Source organism: Bos taurus, chromosome 1 (assembly GCF_002263795.3).
Source record: "Bos taurus isolate L1 Dominette 01449 registration number 42190680 breed Hereford chromosome 1, ARS-UCD2.0, whole genome shotgun sequence".
NCBI lineage: Eukaryota > Metazoa > Chordata > Mammalia > Artiodactyla > Bovidae > Bos > Bos taurus.
Genome location: NC_037328.1, coordinates 50,059,568 through 50,081,333, shown reverse-complemented (window position 1 = coordinate 50,081,333; position 21,766 = coordinate 50,059,568). Strand labels below are relative to the sequence as shown.

Sequence of the window (21,766 nt, the reverse complement as noted above, 5' to 3'; positions counted from 1 at the left end):
TAAAACATACACTCAAAACAGTGCACCGACCTAGATTTACATTTGAAATGTCACCAAGAGCATCAGGATTTAGGGTTTCTTTGACAGTTTTCTTCACATTCTTTGTTCTGAAGATGAAACTGGGGTTTCCAAAAATTTGTTTCAAAGGGGAGCTGTGTGTCACCAAGTCCTCATTCCTCAGTGATGAGTTTTTGACTGGACTACACAGTCTCTGTAAACACTGGTCCCTTTGTGGGGACAAACTCAAATAAAAATACTTAAAAACACTTCATGCTCTATTGCAAGGCAGGGGGAAGGCAAGAAGACTACATTGAACCAGAAATTTAAAATTTGTATATGAAAATACTAATCTTCTATATTTTATTTTAAAATGTAGTAAAGGAGACTAAAGAAAAGAACGTTTAATCATGTTTCCCTTTATATTCTACAGTTCACACATTATAATAATTACAAATATTTATGCAACTAATAATTTATGTAAGTTGAAATTCATAAAGTTGACTATTTTCTACTATCATGCTTCTCTCCTAATTATCTAGGACTTGATGCTATGTCATTAAGGAATTAATCAATAAAATGAAAAGAATCAGTAAACATTATTTTCCTTTTGTTTCTCTCCCTCAATTCAATTTCCTGCATTAATTTTTGCATTGTCTCTATTCAGATCCTGAGGACTTCATTTGGGAACCAGCTTAACTAAAGAGGTAGGTAGAAGAAACCCCTATTTGAATACTGTCCCATGTTAGATGCAAAGGAAGGATGAAAACATTTATGCTCAAAGTTTAACTAAGTGTATCAGTTCTATTTGAATACTGAAAAGTTACATTTTCCCATGTAAGTTGTATTGAAATTGTGAATATGACTTAATTATTTTAGCAAAGACAATAACTGTATTGTATTCACGAAAACACTATCAACAGGAAAGCAGGCACAACGCTTCACAAAAGACCTTAAGTGCATCATCTGAAGTAATGGGAACTTTTGGAATTTAGACTAGAGCCTGTCTTTAGAAAGAGTTCAATAGTTATTGTGACATTATTAAATTTGTTGTGTGCAAATAATTTAATGCCATGGCAACAAAAAGACCTCTTGATTTGAGATAATCAAAGCTGTCCTTGATAACACTCTCCAACTCCCAAACAACAAATTCCTAATAGCTTTTACATTTCTCAAATGTCTTAGAAAAAACATATCATAAATATTTTTAGCCAATAAGATCATCATTGTTTTCAGAGAGCTTCTATTAATAATAGCTTGTGCTAATTTTATTGCTTTAGCATTTAAAGTAATATTCTATAGCATTAGAGAATTTTACCCAATAATTGAGGTAATGAATTACGGGGGAGAGGGAGGGGATAGCAAATAAGTTGTCAAGGCTCCTGAATGAGCAGAGAAGTAAACTTTTGCTTCCTAATTGCTTGAGTGATCTTGTCCAGGATGCCTGCTTCTGGAATATTCCTGGTTAAGTATTTAACTAGGTACCAAAAAATGTTTACATAGGTTGAAATAGCTTTTTGCTCTTTTCTTCACATGAATTCCAATTAGCACTGCCTATGTCTCCTGAGGATATAGATTTGTACAATCAAACATGGTAAGTAATAAAGGTTAAAAAGCTATTTAATAGATTTCCCCACATATTTTGTGAAGATTGCTGGCTGATTTCCAAGACTTAGATTCGTGTAAATTCCACGCTTTTAAATTGACAACTTCCCACAGGAGTTGTAATATAAGTTAAGGTCATAGGAAGAAAATGATGGCTTTCTATGGCATTTGCCCTTTTTTAAGAACTAAACTCAGCTTACTATGAAATCTAGTTTTCTAGTTCTTATGAGGAAGAAGAAATAGAAACACTTGTCCAATACATATTTTTTGAAAGCAATTAAGACCGCAGGAAAAATAAAATTTTCTTTAAAAAATTTAAAAGTAAAACAAATAGTTGCACAATAGGAAATCAACATAATATACTACATAAAAATGAAATTATCCTCCACTCTTAAGAGGTTTTGTGTTGCTTCAAGGACAGGTCAGCATAGAGAATGACACCTGCAGTAGCTTGTCTACAGTACAAGCTCAGTGGTATTGCTCTGAAATGCATGAACTTAGACAATATTAACAATAACTTTGATATATTCCACTTTCCCTGACAGTCATTACTCTTAATTGATGAGTGGGAGGAAAAGTGGGAAAGAGAACAAGATAATTTAGGAAAGCAATGAATAGAAATGAGAAATATAGGAAGTTGTATTGAAAGGTAGTTTTAATCTTTTCTAAGGATATCAGAATGGGGAAATGCTTTTAAAGACCTTGTAAAATCTGGACCTTAATTTGGCTGAGCTTTGAAACTCTTCCTTACTCTTAAATAAGTTGCTGAACACTTTGTAATCCCAGAGGCTCATTGTAACTTTAAAATGTGTCATATTTATACTGTGATTTAGGAAAAGGTTTAATGATCCGCAGAGTTTCTGGAAGACTAACCATCATGGACAAAATGGCAAAAACGATAACAACAACAAACACCTAGAAAGGTGAGCAAGTTCTTACAGCAGGAAATGGCTCTTTTGCATTCAGCTGAATTATCTAGGCCAAAATACCAGAGTGGGTAGCCTTTCCCTTCTCCAGGGATCTTCCCAACCCAGGATCGAACCCAGGTCTCTTGCATTTCAGGCGGATTCTTTACCAGCTGAGCCACAAGGGAACTGGCCCTCTAAAATTAGTAGGTTATTGGATCCTAGAAAATTCAGATTGCAATAGGGGTATAGTGAAAAAAAAAAATCAAACCTACAGTTTGATTTAGTAAAGAGTTAGCCAAATTAAAAGCAAAAAATACATTAGAGCAATTATAGCAATAATAATGGACATTTTATGGTGATTTATAGTTTGTAGTACTCTTTTATGTATATTGTACATTTTTGCATTTGAATCTCACAATAGCCCTATATGATGAATGAATAAATGTTTATGGTGAACACATACTATGATGCTTCCTTTGCTGATGGGATCCTGTTCACCCTTCAAAGCCAAGAGACTACTACACAAGAGACTACACCAACAATATCAAACCAGTATGTAGTGAAGCTAGAGCACCAAATTAATTCTCACCTGAAGTCCAATACTCATCACTATCAGATAAACAGAAAATGATGACACATTCTTATTTCATTTTAAATTGTGGTTAAGCTAGGAATATTGTTTGAAAAGTATAAAATGTTTTCCGTATGTATTAGTAAATAAAACTTTCATATTTAACATTATAAAACCTATAGATCAGAAGGACAGAAGGACTAGCAAGAAAATAAACTATCAAGTACCACCTCTTTCTCAGTTGGATGTTATATACCAACTGAGCATTTATTGCCAGGAAATATGTGAAGTCTTGTCTATGACAGCTCATCTGATTCTCAGAACACAACAGAAAACTGCTAATATCTGAAATAGATATCTTTCATATAAGGAATCAGAGGTATAAGAAGGCTTTTAAGTGTAGACGAGGCACCTTTGACAGGTGGAATAGCACTTTATTTAAGCATTTCAAACACCCAGCACAGTAGTGAAAATAGAATAGACTACCAAGAAAAATTTATTGGATGAATAAAATGAAGGTTAGGATTCAAATTAAGTCTAACTTTAAAACTCATGCCTTTCCTCTCCATCAAAAAGAGTTTTCACAATTACAAGTTTTTGAAAACTTTTTACTTTTTATTGGGGGTATAGTTGACTTACAACGTTGTTTTAGTTTCTAGTGTTGTAGTTTAGTCCCTAAGTCGTGTCCAACTATTGTGACCCCATGGATTGCAGCCTGCCAGGCTCCTCAGTCCATGGAATTTCCCAGACAAGAATACTAGAGTAGGGTGCCATTTTCTTCTCCAGGGGAACTTCCTGACCCAGCAATCGAACCTCGGTCTCCTGCATTGAAGGAAGATTCTTTACTGACTGAACTATGAGGGAACTCCATCAAAGTAAATAACTTTATCAAAGTAAATCAGTTATACATGTACATACATCCACTCTTTTTTAGATCCTTTTCCCATTTAGAGAAGCATCCTTTTCCTATTATAGAGTATTGAGTAGAGTCCCTTGTACTGAGTTAAAAATGTTTAAGTTCACAAAAAACCTTAACATAATGTTTATTCATAACTGCCAAATTCTGGAAGCAACCAAGATGTCCTTCAGTAGTGAATGGATAAACTAGGTGGTACATGCAATGGAATATCAGCAATAAAAAGAAATGAGCTACCAAGCTCATGAGCTCAAGCTCATGAAAAGACAAAGGAAACTTAAATGCACATTGCCAAGTGAAAGAAGTTAATCTGATTGATCTTCTGTATCAATCTGTATGACTCTGACATTATAGAAAAAGGTGAAACTATGGAGATAGTAAGGAGAGGAGTTCCCAGGGGGTTGATGAGAGGAAGGATGGGATGGATAGACAGAGCACAGAGAATGCTTTGAGTAGTGAAATTATTCTGATACTATGATGGTGGATACAAATAATTATACATTTGTCAAAACCAATAAAACATACAACACAAAGAGGAAAACATAAATTATAGATGTTACTTAATAATAATAATGTGGCAATACTGACCCCTCAGTTGTAACAAATGTACCACACTTATGCAAGATGTTAATAATAGGTAAATAGGGGGATGGGGACTGTTTAAGAGTATAGGGGAACTCTTTTCTATTGAATTTTTCTATAAACCTAAAGAAGAACAATGTACATAGTTTCTTCAGCCTATGGAATGTATACATTCTATATTCAGACAATCTCATTTAAATTCCCTTGGTTAAGATGGAAGGAAGGACATAAAATCTTCAAGGACAAAGCTTTGCATCCACCAGTAAAGGTGATCTCTGTCTAACCAGCTGCATCCCCAGGCAGCTCTCTGCAGGTGCAGACAACACCAAGACCTCTGCTGAACAGTATCCTGGGTGGTTGTGCTGCAGTAAGAAATGGTGTTTTATGATTATGTTTTCTACATATTCTCAATCCCACCAAGGTGCTAATAATATATTTGGTTCATCTTTGGATTAAAAGAGATAATGTCTTTGATAATTCGTTCATGGTTACTTCTCGGGAAGATAATGATGCTCAAAATCCCCCTAAACTTCATTTTATAATATTTACCTCCTTGGCTCTGCTATTCTTAACAGTTTTTAAAGACAATAGTGTCATTAAGGTTAAAAAAAAAAATCACTGTCCCTACACATTAAAAGAATACCAGGTTACAGAGATGAGCTGCTGGAGTGTTAGCAAGGCTTCATGTTATATCATGTGTTTGGTTTATGAATCTCATTTGAGTTCTATAACTGAAAATACTCCTAAAGCTTCCTCTCAAGGAAGAAATTAATTAAAAACAAACAAACCAAATAGAAATGACTGGGATGCTTAGACTGTGTCACTGTCTGAAAATCCAATGGCAATTTTCAAGTTAGTTCCCCCTTAAGAGCTTTACCAAAACATGCTGTAAGTGTGCATTCTTCAGCTACAATTTTACCTGTGTATATAGAACAGATGATAAAGAACATCTCTGAAATCAGCTTTAAAATGTTTTCTTCATTATCATTTTTTCAATTGTCAGTAGCCTCAACATACAAGTATGAATATTGATGCATATTCAATCTCTCTCTCTCTCTCTGGAATATATATATATATATATATATATATATATATATATATATTCCATACCTTTATAGGTAATCAGTATGATTTTAGAATTTGTTATTCAGAAATTCATTGTTTCTTACCTCTAATTTTAAAACCTGAGAGATATTTTACAAAGGCAATTTCCAAACCAACATCATACCTAATAGTCACCCAAGGTAAACCTATATGGTCAGTGAAAATAACTCATACACAAGTACTTCAGAAAGATATCATTAGGGAAGTGTGCTATTCATTCTAAAACCTTTAAAGCTAAAAGATAATTTATAATGATGTACATTGGAAAGCCAGTGCAATCTACTGAAAATGGAAAATTGCATGTGCCTGAAGAATAGTCTATAGTAATTACAAGTTAAACATTTTTCCAATATTGTTGATGTAACTGAGAAACTATAAAAGATATATGCTAAACACCAAGATCCACAGTTTGCATCTCATTATAAGTATTTTATTATTGACTTGAGTCATATTTTCCTTAATTTTTTCTAAAAGCCTAAGAAAATAAAATTTCCTTAACCCAAAAGATTGTATTTCAAGTAATTTATAAAAGCATTGTACCATAAAGCAATTGGTTGGCTACAATATGTCAGATACTGTATTCCTGTTCAGCACACAAACATAAAAAAATTATCTATTCGAAGGAGATTAAAATCTAGAAAAAGAGGCAACAGACAACACTACACAGGTATGGTTCAAGCCCTAATACTAAGAAGGTAAGTGACCTACAGAGTTAGTTGAACTATATGTTCTCCTGTTTTCCAGCCATTAAATAGAAGATAATAGTATCAAGCTCAAAGGGTTATTGTGAATATTAAATAAATTAATGTGTAAGCTGCTTAAAGGGCTTCTCTGGTGGCTCAAACAGTAAACAATCTGTTTGCAATGCAGGAGACCTGGGTCCAATCCCTGGGTTGGGAAGATCCCCTGGAGAAGGAAATGGAAACCCACTCCAGTATTCTTGCCTAGAGAATCCCATGGATGGAGGAGCCTGGTGGGCTACAGTCCATGCGGTCACAAAGAGTCAGGCATGACTGAGTGACTTAATACACAAACTGCTTGAAAGAATACTTTTCATACAAATGCTCAGTAAATGTTAACTATTAATAAAAGATGCTCAACATCATTAATCATTAGGGAAATCAAAGCCACAAGATACTACCTCATACCTCATAGGATGGCTCTTACTAAAATGGTCAAAAGGTACATGCTAGTCAGAATGTGGAGAAAAAGGAATCTTTGTACACTGTTGGGGGGAATGTAAAATGGGTACAGCCATCATGGTAAAGTACAGATATAAATAGAAATACCATATGATCAGCAACCCACTTCTTGGTATATATCCAAGAAAACAAAATCACTATGTCTAAGTGATATTACACTCTCACAGTCACTGTGGCATTATTCACAGTAGCCAAGATATGTGAACAATTTAAATGTCCATCAATAAAGAAAATGTGATACACACACATACATACAACCACATAATAGAATGTTATTCAGCCTTAAAAAAGAAGAAAATAAGGAAATTCTGCCATTTGTGACAACATGGATGAATCTAGACATTTCACTGAGTGAAATAAGACAGACACAGAAAGACAAGCACTGCATAATCTCACTGATATGTCGAACATAAAAAGCCCAACACACAGTAACAGAGAGTAAAATGGTGGTTGCTAGGGCTTCGGGGAGGGGGAAATAGGGAGATACTGGTCAAAGGCTACGAGCTTTCAGTTATGAGCAAGTTCTGGATACCTAATGTACATGCATGTGTGCTTAGTCGCTCAGTCTTTCTGACTCTGGCGACCCCATGGACTGTAGCCCACCAGGTTCCTCTGTCCACGGGACTCTCTAGGCAAGAATACTGGAGTGGGATGCCATTCCCTTTTCCAGAGGATCTTCCCAAACCATGGATCAAACCTGGGTCTCCTTCACTGCAGGAGGATTCTTGACTGACTGAGCCACAAGTGATTATGCTGCTGCTGCTAAGTCGCTTCAGTTGTGTCCGACTCTGTGTGACCCCATAGACGGCAGCCCACCAGGCTCCCCCGTCCCTGGGATTCTCCAGGCAAGAACACTGGAGTGGGTTGCCATTTCCTTCTCCAACAAGTGATTATAATTATTAGTAATGCACACATGAAATTTGCTCAGATTAGATATGAAGGTTCTCATTCTATCCCCCCAACAACACACAAAGGGAAACTATTTGAGGTGATGGATACACTGGTTAGTTTAAATGTGGTAATCACAATGCAATATGTGTATCACAGCATCATGTTACACACTTCGCACACATACAATTTTTTTTCTGTCAATAATATCTCAGTAAAACTCAAAATGTTAGCTATTATACCTCTGTCTTTTATTATTTAGGGGAATCAAAGAGATTATGTGCCAAATGTACAAGCAGAGGAGAGATTGATGAATAGACTGAAGAAGGCTTTATTCCAAAAGGACATTCATATTGACCTTCACAGACAAGGATTTCTTCAAGTGAGAAGGAGAATGAAGGAAAGTGCATGCAGATGAAATGCTGGGAACAAGAAGTATGATCTCATTCAGCCAGTGTGGCTAAAACTTAGGGCATGTGGGAGGTAATGGAAGGAAATACAGCTGGGAAGGCTGCTTCTGGAGTGATACTTAAACAACAGCTTAAATAATCTGGATTTTACCCTATAAAGAATGTGGAAGCAATAAAAGGGTTTTTTGGTGTATTTTAAGGATGGCAGTGAAGTGGTCAGATTTTTGCTGTTGAAAATTCTCCTTAGCAGTGTTGTGAAAGATAATCAACTACAGCAGAGACTAGGGGATGGTAACCTTGTTAGAAACTTACAATGTTTAGAAGGTCAAGTAATCATAGTGAAATATGGCAAGAGAATGAAGAAGACAAAGCACAGTGAGGAGGAGACACTTCCAAAGTGGAATCTATGTGAGCTTCATGTAATCACAAAGTTCACATTTCCCAACCCAGCTGGGTACACTGCTCATGTGAAGAAGAGATAACACTTTGTCTCGTAGAAGCACATCATGCACCATGTGTGAAACCACACACAAACTAGGCAAATAGGAGAGCTGCCTTTTTATGTTAGCTTTTTGGAAAAAGCTTGAGACTAAACAATCAGAACCGTCCAAAGCAAATATTAAGTCTGGTGGTGTTAAGTGCTTGGATTTCTAAATGCAAATTGTTAATGTAACTTGCATTTTGGTTTTAACACATGCAAGCCCTTTTTGGTAAACACCGCAAAATACAGAAAGAGAAAAGCCATGGTGCTGGAACTTATATAGTCCTAAAGACAATTTCCTGCTTATTATTCCACTAAGGCTTTGTGTTTACCAGTTAGAACTTTTGATGAAAAGAGCAAAAATGAAATGTAAAAGAAAAAGACCTACAATATTGAGCTTTTAGGTCACTACTAATTTTTCTTTTTTAGAGCAGTTTCTGAATTCAATTGGGATTCCAGAAGTGTTTCTTCAAGCACTGATGAGTGGGTCAAGGATCTCATAAAGCTCTGATATAAAATACAAAACCTGATACTATGTATAAAATAGAGAACTAATGAGAATATAATGTATAGCACAGGGAACTCTGCTTAATGAACTGTAGTGACCTGAATGGGAAGGAAGTCCAAAAGGAAGGGAAGATATGTATATGTGAGCTTCCCTGGTGGCTCAGATGGTAAAGAGTCCACCTGCAATGTAGGAGACCCAGATTTGATCCCTGGGTTGGGAGGATCCCCTGGAGGAGGAAATGGCAACCCACTCCAGTATTCTTGCCTGGAGAATTTCATGGACAGAGGAGACTAGTGGGCTAACGTCCATGTCCACAAAGAGATGGACATGAATGGGCGACGTGGGCCCATTTTTCATGTGTATATGTTTAGCTGATTCATTTTGTGGTACAGTAGAAACTAACACAACATTGTTAAGTAATTATACTCCAATAAAAATTAATTAAAAATACAAAGCCATTGTACTATTATAGTTTAAACATTCCAATTCAAGTGACAGTGTGACCAAAGATGGTTGCCAAAGACTATAAAGGGAGAGGGTGGAAAATATTACTTCTATATCTTTCAAATACCCCTTTCAGAAGTTGCTGGTAGCTGGGAGTTAGCAGCCTCTGGTGGTGTTCTCTTTCTTTCCTTGCTGAACAAAAGCATAATCAAACAATCTGTGCCCTTGCTGCCAGGAAGTCAATCAATTCGACTAACCTGCACCTGCCTGTCTAATGTCCTTTCTCCTGTTCACCATTCAGCTGCTTCTGCGTGCTCTCCTTAAATGCCTGGACTTTAGGAAATGATTTCCAAATTATGGCCTCAAGTCCCCAGGATCATGGACTGTCATCTCCATCCACTTTTTCATTCTTAAAATGTCTGCCATTGATGTGATAGAGATTATCAACTGTCTTTATTAATAATTCAGTATAAAATATTGAATCTGCAACTCATAGTTGAAAGAACTCTGATGTGGTAGTCTAGGAACCTGAGTTCTTGCCTCATATTTGCCTTGAAATCATCAAGAATATGCTTTCTTAGGCCTCCATTTATCCATGTATAATATGATATAAAACAGGGCTTAAATATTCTAGGTTTAACATTCCCAAATATGAGAAAAGGATTCCCATGTTGGATTCTCATAAAGAATTCTTGTTAATTTTCAGCTGGCATTTGAAGCCATATTACTTTTATGTCTGGGCTGGCAAAATCTTTAAAAAAAAGAGAGAACATGTCAGATTTCTTATTTTCGCTTTATAACTTAAATTTGCTGTTGGCATTTCCAGTGAATATTTTAGAAACTTGACACTGACAAACTTTGGTTTTGGTTTCTAACTTCGCATCAATTGATGAGTGTTTTTAATTTAATTTTAGTTGGCTTTATATTGGTTACCAGTATCACTCAAGGATTATTAAAAACTTTTATACATTGGCTCAGCATGTAGTATGTTTTCAGTATGGGCATGTATCATATTTTGCATTACTCTAACAGTATGCAATACTATCATAACAGGCTCATGAGTCTAGAAACAGTGTTACAGAAAATTCTAAACTGAGCACATAATAATTTTGTTTAATTTTGGAGCAAAATGAATTAATATTATTTTAATCTTAATTACTTCTACTATAGATAATAAAAAATTACTGCCTTTCAAAATTAGAGTAGCACTTCATATATTTAGGATTACTCAGATATAATTTTTAGGCAATTGAAATCTAGCCCATTATGTACCATATTACATTAAATTTTTAATTCTTTCAGATGGAAAACATTTGTATCACATTGCATACTGTCCTGAAATTCAAATCAAATTATATGATAATACCTAACATTTATATATTACTTAAAAATGCACTTTCCAAGAAATCATCTCTTAAACCAAATATTATTCAGAATATAAATGAACTTTCTTGTGGTAATTCAGTTATTTCTACAAGCACATACTGTGCTATAATTCAGACAGGATCTTGGAAACTATTGAAATGATTAAACCTATTTGCTCTAGTATATGAAACAGCACAGCCCAATAGAATTTTGACATCACTATGTTTGTCTGAAATGACTTATCTTTTCTCTCACTGTTCCTGTCAGGTGTCATTCTTACGAATGATAACAGCTCAGATTTGCACGGTACTTGAGAGCCTACAAACCCTTTCCCATACATTGTTCCATCTTATGATTGCCTCATAGTCCCTTTCCAAATTGCCAGGCCTTTGAAAACAAGATAATCAAACTTAAAAAGAGATTCTATTTAAAGAGTAAACAATCTCTGTGTGAGGGCCCCAAGGACTTTCCCAAAGAATAAGGTTAGGAATGGTCATGGACACCAGCATTTATTTTGGCTGCTGAGAACCTATGTGTTTCCCATAGATTCTTGGCTGGGCTCTAAAGGGTTGAGTTTGGCAGATAAGAAGCCTCTGACTCTACAAAATACTCTGTTATTGCACTTTATACAATGGATTGTCTAGTGATTTAAAGGCATTGTACATTGGAATGAGAAATAACCTTAGAGATTATTCACTAGAGGTTACTCATCATACAACTAAGGAGGCTGAAGACTAGAGCATTTTTAGAGCTAAAGGTGGAACTGACTTCAGGAAACAACTCTTCTGCTCCCAATCAATGTTCTCTCTATTAACACCACAATGTGCACTTGTTCTAAATCTCTCTGATATTTTTAAGATACTGAGCTTTTGGAATCTAGCCAAATGATATGATGAAGATAATGTATTTTCAAGTGTATGTAGTACGACATACGGTGAAGCATGTAACAGAATGACTGCCTTTCCCACTATTAAACTGTAAATACTTTATAGGTATTTTCTCCATAGTTTTGAAAGTTGGAGAGAAAACACTGTAAAAGACATACTGAGTTTTAAAAAAATGTTATCTGACTACTCCCACATACAAAGCCTATATTTTGAAAATACAAAATCCTTAAATAAGAGGCAAAGAAAAAAGAAAAGGAGTGAGAAAGGGAAGAAAGGGAAAAAGTAGGAAAGGAGAAAAGAAAGGAGGGAAGAAAGGAGGGAGGAAGGTAGAAAGAAGGGAAGAGATGGAGAAAGTAAATCATTCTTTGCATTTTAATAATAAGGAAGTATAGCAATTTTTGTGTTTCAATAATTTTCTCCCATTCTATTAATAATATGAACTATAATTAGTTTATGGTTAAATCAGCATAGGTATTTCAACTATAGCTTTCTGGCAGCAGGGAAAGAGTGGCTAAATTGGTCACTTGTATTCTAAGTGATGGTGTGTGAAAAACTGATTACTATTCCCCCTAAATTCTTCAGTTTCAACCAACACAATTAATACCAAACACTTTGGTGTTCAAGTGAGTGACAGTTTTGACTTGATATTTAGTTCTTCTCAGGTGTTCAGAGTAGGAAGAAATAATTGCCTATTACAATCTATTAGTAGTTCATTCTGACAAACAATCCTGTTTGTCAAATGACCGCAGTGGAATAGAAGAAAAATGGATGAAGTACTTTTAATATTTTATTTTAATAAAAAATGCATAATTTTTATGCATATGCATATGCACATTTTATGCATAATAAAAGCAGACTAAATATTTCACTGTAGAAAAGTCAGTTTTTTTGTTTTTATTACCTAACAACTTTTCACCATGTTCACACTTAACAACAACAATAAAAATGAAAGTACACTTTTTTCCTTGGTTAGGAGAAATTGACTTGAATATTTGCAGATTTATTCTCATGATAAATTAATGATGATTCACATATTAGCTTTGGAAGTAGAATTCTGGAAAATAAATTCTACTATTAATTAATGTAGAAACTGTGCTGGTAAATCAAGTATAACATCTGAGAAATAAATTGGAGGACTTTAATTGGTCAATATGGGTCCTAAACAAAACCTATAATGAGGACCCTGAGTAGACTGTGTGAGTTAAGCAAATCCACAGCAGGTTTATCTTCTCCAAAGAGGCTCTGAAAGCAAAGTGATTGTTAGCTAAAATATTTTGAAATAAAAAACAGGCAATATCATATTAATTTAAAGAACCAGCCTTCACCAGTACAGCAATTCTAAAATTCCCACTTTAAAAAGTAGTTCTCCTGGGGATTCCAAGAGTTAAGTGGAGATGGAAGAGTGAAGAATGCATCCATATCTGAACTGAGGTAATTAGGGTAAGATGTTCTCTCTTGAAATCACATCAGCTTTCCACCTAAAGATCCTGAGGATATATGTTTGGTTCTGTCTGCCACCATTTACTTATTTGATCATGTGTTTAAATACAATAGGCCAATTACACCAAACAACCACATTTCCACCTCCAGAAGACTATAACCAATGAATACAATTTAGTTGGTTGGAAGAAAGATAGGCATGAACTAATTTATAGAACATATCTTTAAGGTAAAACATATTTCTTGTCACTAGAAGTTCAGTTCAGTCAGTCAGTCGTGTCTGACTCTGGGACCCCATGGACTGCAGCACGCCAGGCTTCCCTGTCTATTACCAACTCTTGGAGTTTATTCAAACTCATGTCCATGAAGTCAGTGATGCCATCCAACCATCTCATCCTCTGTTGTTCCCTTCTCCTCGCGCTTTCAATCTTTCCCAGCATCAGGTTCTTTTCCAGTAAGTCAGCTCTTTGCATCAGGTGGCCAAAGTATTGGAGTTTCAGCTTCAGCATCAGTCCTTCCAATAAATATTCAGGACTGATTTCCTTTAGGATTGACTGGTTGCATCTCTTTAGAGTCCAATGGACTCTCAAGAGTCTTCTCTAACACCACAGCTCAAAAGCATCAATTCTTCGGCGCTCAGCTTTCTTTATAGTCCAACTCTCACATCCATACATGACTATTAGAAAAACCAAAGCTTTGACTAGATGGACTTTGTTAGCCAAGTAATGTTTCTGCTTTTTAATATGCTTTCTAGGTTGGTCATAGCTTTTCTTCCAAAGAGCAAGCATCTTTTAATTTCATGGCTGCAGTTACCATCTGCAGTGATTATGGGGCCCCCAAAAATAAAGTCTGTCACTGTTTCCATTGTTTCCCCATCTATTTGCTGTGAAGTGATGGGACCAGATGCCATGATCTTAGGTTTCTGAATGTTGAGTTTTAAGCCAACTTTTTCACTCTCCTCTTTCACCTTCATCAAGAGGCTCTTTAGTTCTTCTTCACTTTCTGCCATAAGGGTGGTAGCATCTGCATATTTGAGGTTATTGATATTTCTCCCAACAATCTTGACTCCAGCTTGTGCTTCATCTAGCCCAATATATTGCATGATGTACTCTGCATATCAGTTAAATAAGCAGGGTGACAATATATAGCCTTGACATACTCCTTTCCTAATTTGGAACCAGTCTGTTGTTCCATGAACAGTTCTAACTGTTGCTTCTTGACCTGCATACAGATTTCTCAGGAGGCAGGTCAGGTGGTATGGTATTCCCATCTCTTGAAGAATTTTCCAGTTTGTCGTGGAAAGTCAAAGGCTTTGGTGTAGTCAATAAAGCAGAAGTAGATGTTTTTCTGGAACTCTCTTGCTTTTGCAACGATCCAATGGATGTTGGTAATTTGATGTCTGGTTCCTCTGTCTTTTCTAAAACCAGCTTGAACATCTGGAATTTCACATGCTATTGAAGCCTGGTTGGAGAATTTTGAGCATTACTTTGCTAGCGTGTGAGATGAGTGCAATTCTGTGGTAGTTTGAACATACTTTGGCATTGCCTTTCTTTGGGATTGGAATGAAAACACTAGAAAGATAGAATTAAAGGACTTTTCTATTCATAACTCAAAGCCATGTTAATATTATGTGTGTGTTTTTGGCCTGGGGATTTGGGAAAGAATTAATAAAACATACCTTATCACTAAAATGATAATATTATAGTATGAAGATAAAACTGCATGACTTCTATATTCTGTTTTAGCTATAATTTACATTCTATTCTGATCTTTTGTCTTAACTGATAATCCACTTATCAATTTCTGATTTTCGCTTACCTTAGTTCATTTACTTTTAGGGGAGATGAATACAGGCATATTTTAATTTATTTTCTAGGTCTTAGATATTGAAGATATGAGATCTCCATTCTACATGGCTTTGAGAATTCAACTTTACTTGGATTTTTACAGTGATCTAAATATCATTTCTAGTCAGCTGGTATATTTTAAGCACTTTCATGAACTCAGAAATAATTTGTGACATTGTACCATCGAAATTTATTGCCATTCATTTGCTTTTAAAAAGGTTGAGATAGGTTGAGTCCTTCTCATTCCTAAACATATACATCATTTTTACCATATACAATATAATTCAAAAAACTGTGAAAAACATTAGTATTTACATAACCTAAGGAAGAAACTGTTTCACTCTATTTTAGAGCAGCTTGTGATGAATTACATCTTCATTAATGGAACAAAGCCACTATCTAATATCACAATGACCATACCATGGCAAGACAGAAAAACGCACATTATACTAATAGATAAGGTAGCTGCCCACCCCCCAACCCCCGCCCCGCGTGCGTGCACACACACACACACACACACACACAGCAAACTGACAAACATAACATGCTGGTAAAAAGGTTGTCAAACTTTAGACAAACTGCATTATGATTCTTCTTCTCTATTTAGTATGGAGACCTAAGTCCAGAGCACGTTATTCACACACTCAACATTTAGAAAACTTCTCAGTAATGCTGATGATTCACATTTAGTTTGTCTGACCAGAAAGTATGGAATAGCAAGCAGAATATTATACAGCAGGGGTCCTTGACCTCTGGGATCTAATGCCTGGTGGAGCTGAAGAAACATAATAGAAATAAAGTGCATAATAAGTGTAATGTGTTTGAATCATCCTGAAACCACCCCTCCCTACCTCACCCCCACCCCTGGTATATGGAGAAATGTTGGGGACTGCTGCTATAGAGCATGAGGGAAAAGCCCAAAGTTTTGCTATTCAAGTGTTCTGGTTTGAAGCCTAGCATCATGACTTCCTAGATGTAGAAGTCTTGAGTATATTATTTAATCCTCTGTGCTTCTCTACTTCACAAACTGTAAAATGGGAAAAAACTGTATCTCTCTTCCAGCATTAAGTAGATAATGAATGTAAGACATCAGTCACTCTGAACATGGTAGATGCTTCACAGAGGATAGCCCAATTTTCACTTTCAAACAATAAGAGCCGAGGAAATTCTGCTTGGCAACATATGAATTCAGTGACCACATCTTCCAAATGAAAAATTGAGACATAGTCTGCCAAGTATGAATGCGTTTTTGGTGACAGCAGAACAGAGCATTTGAAACTGGAAATGTCACTGCAAAACCATGATGGGTGTTTATCATGCTATGAGGAATATAGCCATCAGGAGCACATCCAAGAACATTCATTTTTAAAGGAATTTTATTTAACAACCTTTGGTATTTTCACTTCAAAAAGAAAGGAGACTAACTAGAGCACAATACACACCCCAAAAGTCATTTTCTCTGAAAAAGATATTCTTATGACAGATTTCATGTTGTTATAAATTGTAGAGATGAGCAATTCTGATGAATTGCATATAAAGTCAAATATAAAGAGCACTTAAAGGAAGCTCCTTATCAGTTAGGATGACTTGGGAATGCTTTCCTTCCTTCTCTACCTCCTTTTTCTATTTAGTGTCTAGAGAGAAAACACTGCTTATCTTCAATGCATTCCGTGACCTTTTAGAAGTCCCCCTTTCCTAGTGAGAATGATTTGATGTTGTTTAAAGAAAAAAAAAAGAGAACATCCTCATGGTTTTCTGTGCTTCAGTGGGAAGCACACTTTATTTGAATTTCTTCCTTAAAGGATACCATAAAACTTTCTTTTCTTCATTGATTCAATTCAAAAATAGAGTAGAAAATTTTTTTCTTTCATTACTAAGAATACTTAGAGGGAGGTAATAGAGTGAAAGAGGAGATGTAAAAAGCTTATACAATTCATATTTGAGGGATAATCTTTACTGAACTTCTTCATTGCTCCTTTTGTGTCTTCCTTATACTTATGCCATAAATACATACATACATATTTTTTCAAAAAACTGGACAATCAGAATATCTAACATCACTGAGTATGGTAAAAAGCAATCTCTTTACAAACTATCTCTTCTAGTAATAATAAATTAGCCCACAACTTTACCCAAGATTGTCTTATCTATCTCAATTACTGTATTCTGTTATTGTACTTAACACTAAGAATGTCAAAAGACCTTGTAGAGAATGGAGAATGAGAGAGTGCATGCAGAATGATGTCTGCAAAGTCAAACAAAACTGAAGACAAGGAGGGAGCTAGGAAATATGTATTTCTTCTTCAGTGATTGAGGAGGGGAAACATTTTTTTAAAAACTCTGTTTAGATGACAGTATTTAAAAATGTAATTTTTCTTCTTTCCCTCCATCCCTAGTCCATATTTCCCCCTTTCTTTTCATACACAAAATAAGAAGCAAAGTTCTTTGTAAATTCTTGGAACAGAATTGATTTTTTCTTAAAGGCTATCAGATCTTTTTTTTAACGACATAGACAATAATATGAAATGTTCTTAAGCAATGAAAATATAGTAGCAGTGTCATGCCTCTATCTAAACTAAAATCATTGGCTAAGAAATCATTCAACTGATTTGCAAAATCTAGATATATTCCTCTATTTCACAAATATTATTTAATATTATTTGATGTACTTTGTTGTCATGATGTGCAATGTTTCATATGTAGAAGAAATTCTCTGATCATTTTTTTTTCATAGCTCCTACAAGTTTTTCTGGTGGAAAAATAATTAGGTAATTTCAAAATTCATTTATTTTAAAGAAAGATCTCGACATTTCTAATAAGCACTTCAAACTTACCACAAATAGAAGTATTTATGCTTTGAGAACATCCAATTGTTGAAAGTTAAGAAAAAGCAAGAGATGGAAAGCAGAAATAGTTCAGTTCTCTTTTATTAAAAAGTTTATATGCATGGCTCATAAAATACACTCCGTAATTCTATGATTTTCCATGCCCTTAACATTTTCTTTATCTTTAGACAGAATCATCAACCCATTCTTAGCTAATCATTTATTTGCTGTCAAAGGTAGTCAATGGCACTTGATCTGGTTTGCTAATTTTAGACATAAACTGACTCTAATCTTTTGCTGCACTGTGTAAAATGTATCCCACCCTGCTTGCATATTTTGAGTACAACCTCAAACTCTTCTACAAAAACAAATTCTTATTCATGTTGCTTTTTTTGTTTCTACAAGTTTGGCATCTGATTCTTCCATTGCTGGAATTTGAGTCTGTCATTTTTTTGGAACCAGGACTCTATCTCTCATAGATTCCCTTTCTGTCTACACCCATCATCATGTTTTTCTTCTCCTGTAGAACAAACAAGCTTCATTCTCCCCCTCTTCATACCAAAGTGTCCTTCTTGTATTGCAGTTCATATCAAAGAGGATTCTTCTTAAAGAGAGATGAAAATACTGCCAGCCCCTAAGTGGCCTCAAGGGCTTGCAGCACCAAAGAGGAAGAAACTAAAAGGCTACATTACTGTTGGAGGATCAGAAATCATCCAGATTTCTGATGTGGAATGCGGGGTCAGGTGAAGCACCAAAGAGACCTCAGAGCTCTCAAGAGCATGGGCTCATCACCACAGATGTCACTCAGACACAGAATAAGTGGTGTTATTTTGGTGAAGAGGATATAAATGGTCAAAGCTCCCAGGTAAAAAAAGAAAAGAAAAGAAAAGAAAACTCTCCCAACTTAAATGAGTAATGAGTAAGGAGGAAGCTAGGAAAGCTTTTGAAAGAAGGGAGAAAGAAGGATTAATGCATCAAAGAAAAGAGAGGCATATGGGAGTAGCAATATAAATAAGAGAGAAGACAAATAGATGAGGAGCACCATAAAAGTAAGGAGAAAGCATTGCTGCCTGTCAAATTGGCATTGAAAAAAATTTTTTTAAAAAAGAGGTTCGATGCGCGATACTGGATGCTTGGGGCTGGTGCACTGGGACGACCCAGAGGGATGGTGTGGGGAGGGAGGAGGGAGGAGGGTTCAGGATGGGAAACACATGTATGCCTGTGGTGGATTCATTTTGATATTTGGCAAAACTAATACAATTATGTAAAGTTTAAAAATAAAATAAAATTAAAAAAAAAAAAAGAGAGAGACTTAATTTTTTCCCTTCTTCTCAGATACACAAGTTTAGCTGCTTAGGCTGAGAAAAGAAAAAGAGAAGGAATGAGAAAAGGAAGGAAGAAAGGAAACTCCGTCATCAAATAAAAGATCCTTTGCTACATTCTAGAATATGTCATCCTAGTGATGTTATGCTTAATTATTCCCTTAAAAATATTATCAAAATCACTCATATTACAAGAAAAGTAAAGTTGATGATTTTAGAAAGATAAATATAACTAATTAGGCACAATGAGCACAGTAATTTTTTTCTAAAGGACCCCAAATCCTCACAGATATCCTCATTGGCCCTTCTTTCCAGCAGGTAACTGGCAAAGAAAAATTGATTTCATTCCATAGTAGGAAAAATGAAACTGTTGCGTGGTTTTGATACATAAAAGGATTTTAAACATATCATCTTTAGAAGAAGACAGTCCAGGGATCAAATGCTGGCTTCATCATTTATAAGCTAAGCTTGAGAAGTTATTCAAACACCCTAAACCTCAATTTCCTCATGTATAAACTGAGGATAATGAGAGTCTTTATTTCCTAAGGTTGTTGTGAGGTCAAAATGAGTTCATTTAAATCACTGTAGCAGAGAGCCTAATACATCAGAATTTTTTTATTGCTGCTGTAACAAATTACTGCAAACATGAGGCGAAGTGTTAGTTGCTCAGTCATGTTTGACTCTTGCAACCCCATGGACTGTAGCCCATCAGGCATCTCTGTCCATGAGGTTCTCCAGGCAAGATACTGGGGTGGGTAGCCATTCCCTTCTGTAGGGGATCTTCCTGACCCAGGGATCAAACCCAGGTCTCCTGAATTGCAGGCAGATTCTTTACTGTCTGAGCCATTAGGGAAACCACAAACATAGTGACTAAAAACAGAAGAATTGATTATGTTATAGTTCCTGGAGGTCAGAAGTCTGACCTGGGTCTCATTGGGCTAAAATCAAGGTGTCAGCAAGGTTATGTTCCTTTCTGAAGGCTCTGTGGGAGAATCTACTTTCTTGCCTGTTGTTGCCGTCTAGAAGCTGTGTGCAGTGCATTCCTCTTCTTGTTACCCGACTCCTACATCGTCAAAGTCAGCAAGATTGCCTGTTTTTCTCACTGCAGCATCAAAGCTTCTCTGCTTCCAAGAACTCATGTAATTATGTTGGGGCACCTGGACAGTCCAGGATAATTTCCTCTTAATCTCAATGCCTTTAATATTAATCACATCAGCAATGTCCCTTCTGCCATGTAAAGAAATATATTTCTGGGTTCCAGGGAACAGAAGGTGGGCATGTTGGTTGGGGTCAGGTCATTACCCTACTTCCCACAGCTTAGTACCTCAGAATTTACTACATAAATGTAATTACTTTATTATTTTTATCATTACCATTACTAATTTTATTGGTATTAGCGTGGTCATAGGCCTACAGACTCTCATAACTTAGGTGTTATCAGTGACCCTGACCTCCCATACATATCCACACCTCTCATTTCGCAGTTGAAGAACTAGAAACCAAGAGATGGGAAATGAATTACTCAAGGCCATCCAGCCAATTGATGCTGATTTTCCTCAGTTCATCTCATTCTTGGCTCCACATAGTGCTTCCCCCATATTACATAGCTGAGAAAAGTAATCTTAAAAGTACACCTAATATTTATACTGAAGTTTATTTGCATAGAGCCTCAAAAATGTCAAACCAATTATTTAAGTTGCATAACCAACAGCATAAATTAAAACAATAATTATTCTACTTTTCATAGATTTAAGATATATTAGGGAGGATGCTTATAATTGCTAAACTTCACTAAAGCCAGATTAGAATTTTGATTTGGAAAAAGTAAGTTTTTAGAGCACAGATATTTTATCTATAAGCCTCTCCTTTCCTTGCTTGTTTTTTCTTGTATATTTCTTTCTTTGTTTTGTACCCATAGTTCTGAACGAATATGTTGTTTGTTCAGCAGGAAAAAATTAACACCACAAGAAGACAACAACTTATTTCATTTCTAATTTATGATAGCATTATATCACTCACCTATTATTCAATTTTTATTCAAAGAGTTTCTATGTTGATTCAAATAGGTTACCCATTGGGATTGTTTGATATATTCCGGGTTATAGTTTGAAAATATCCACCTGTATACTTTTCTACAGGGAAACAAGCAAAGACTAATGATATATTACAAATCTAACAGCCAATGGTCTGTTTTGATTTGATAGACACTTTATATAGACAAATTTTAGACATAACTATGTTTCTGTTCTCTAATACATATCAATCACATTATGATAAGGTGTTTGATGGCTATCCTTTCTTAGTCCCCTAATAAATTTATGCACCTCACTTTTTAGTTGTTCTTCATGGTATTCCCAGGTGGCGCAGTGGTAAAGAATCTGTCCTCCAATGCAGGAGACACAGGTTTAATCCCTGGGTTAGGAAGAGCCCCTGGAGAAGGAAATGGCAACCCACTCCAGTATTC

The 21,766-nt window shown here is 35.5% G+C and overlaps 1 protein-coding gene and 1 long non-coding RNA gene across 4 annotated transcripts in view; one reads left to right on the top strand and one right to left on the bottom strand.

Moving 5' to 3' along the window:
• ALCAM (activated leukocyte cell adhesion molecule) overlaps positions 1–21,766 on the bottom strand; it is a 231,252-nt gene that overhangs the window by 80,720 nt on the left and 128,766 nt on the right.
• Positions 662–8,801, top strand: LOC132345526 (uncharacterized). Its single transcript, XR_009494922.1, has 3 exons — positions 662–704; positions 2,436–2,525; positions 8,036–8,801. It is a non-coding gene; the product is annotated as an uncharacterized lncRNA (long non-coding RNA).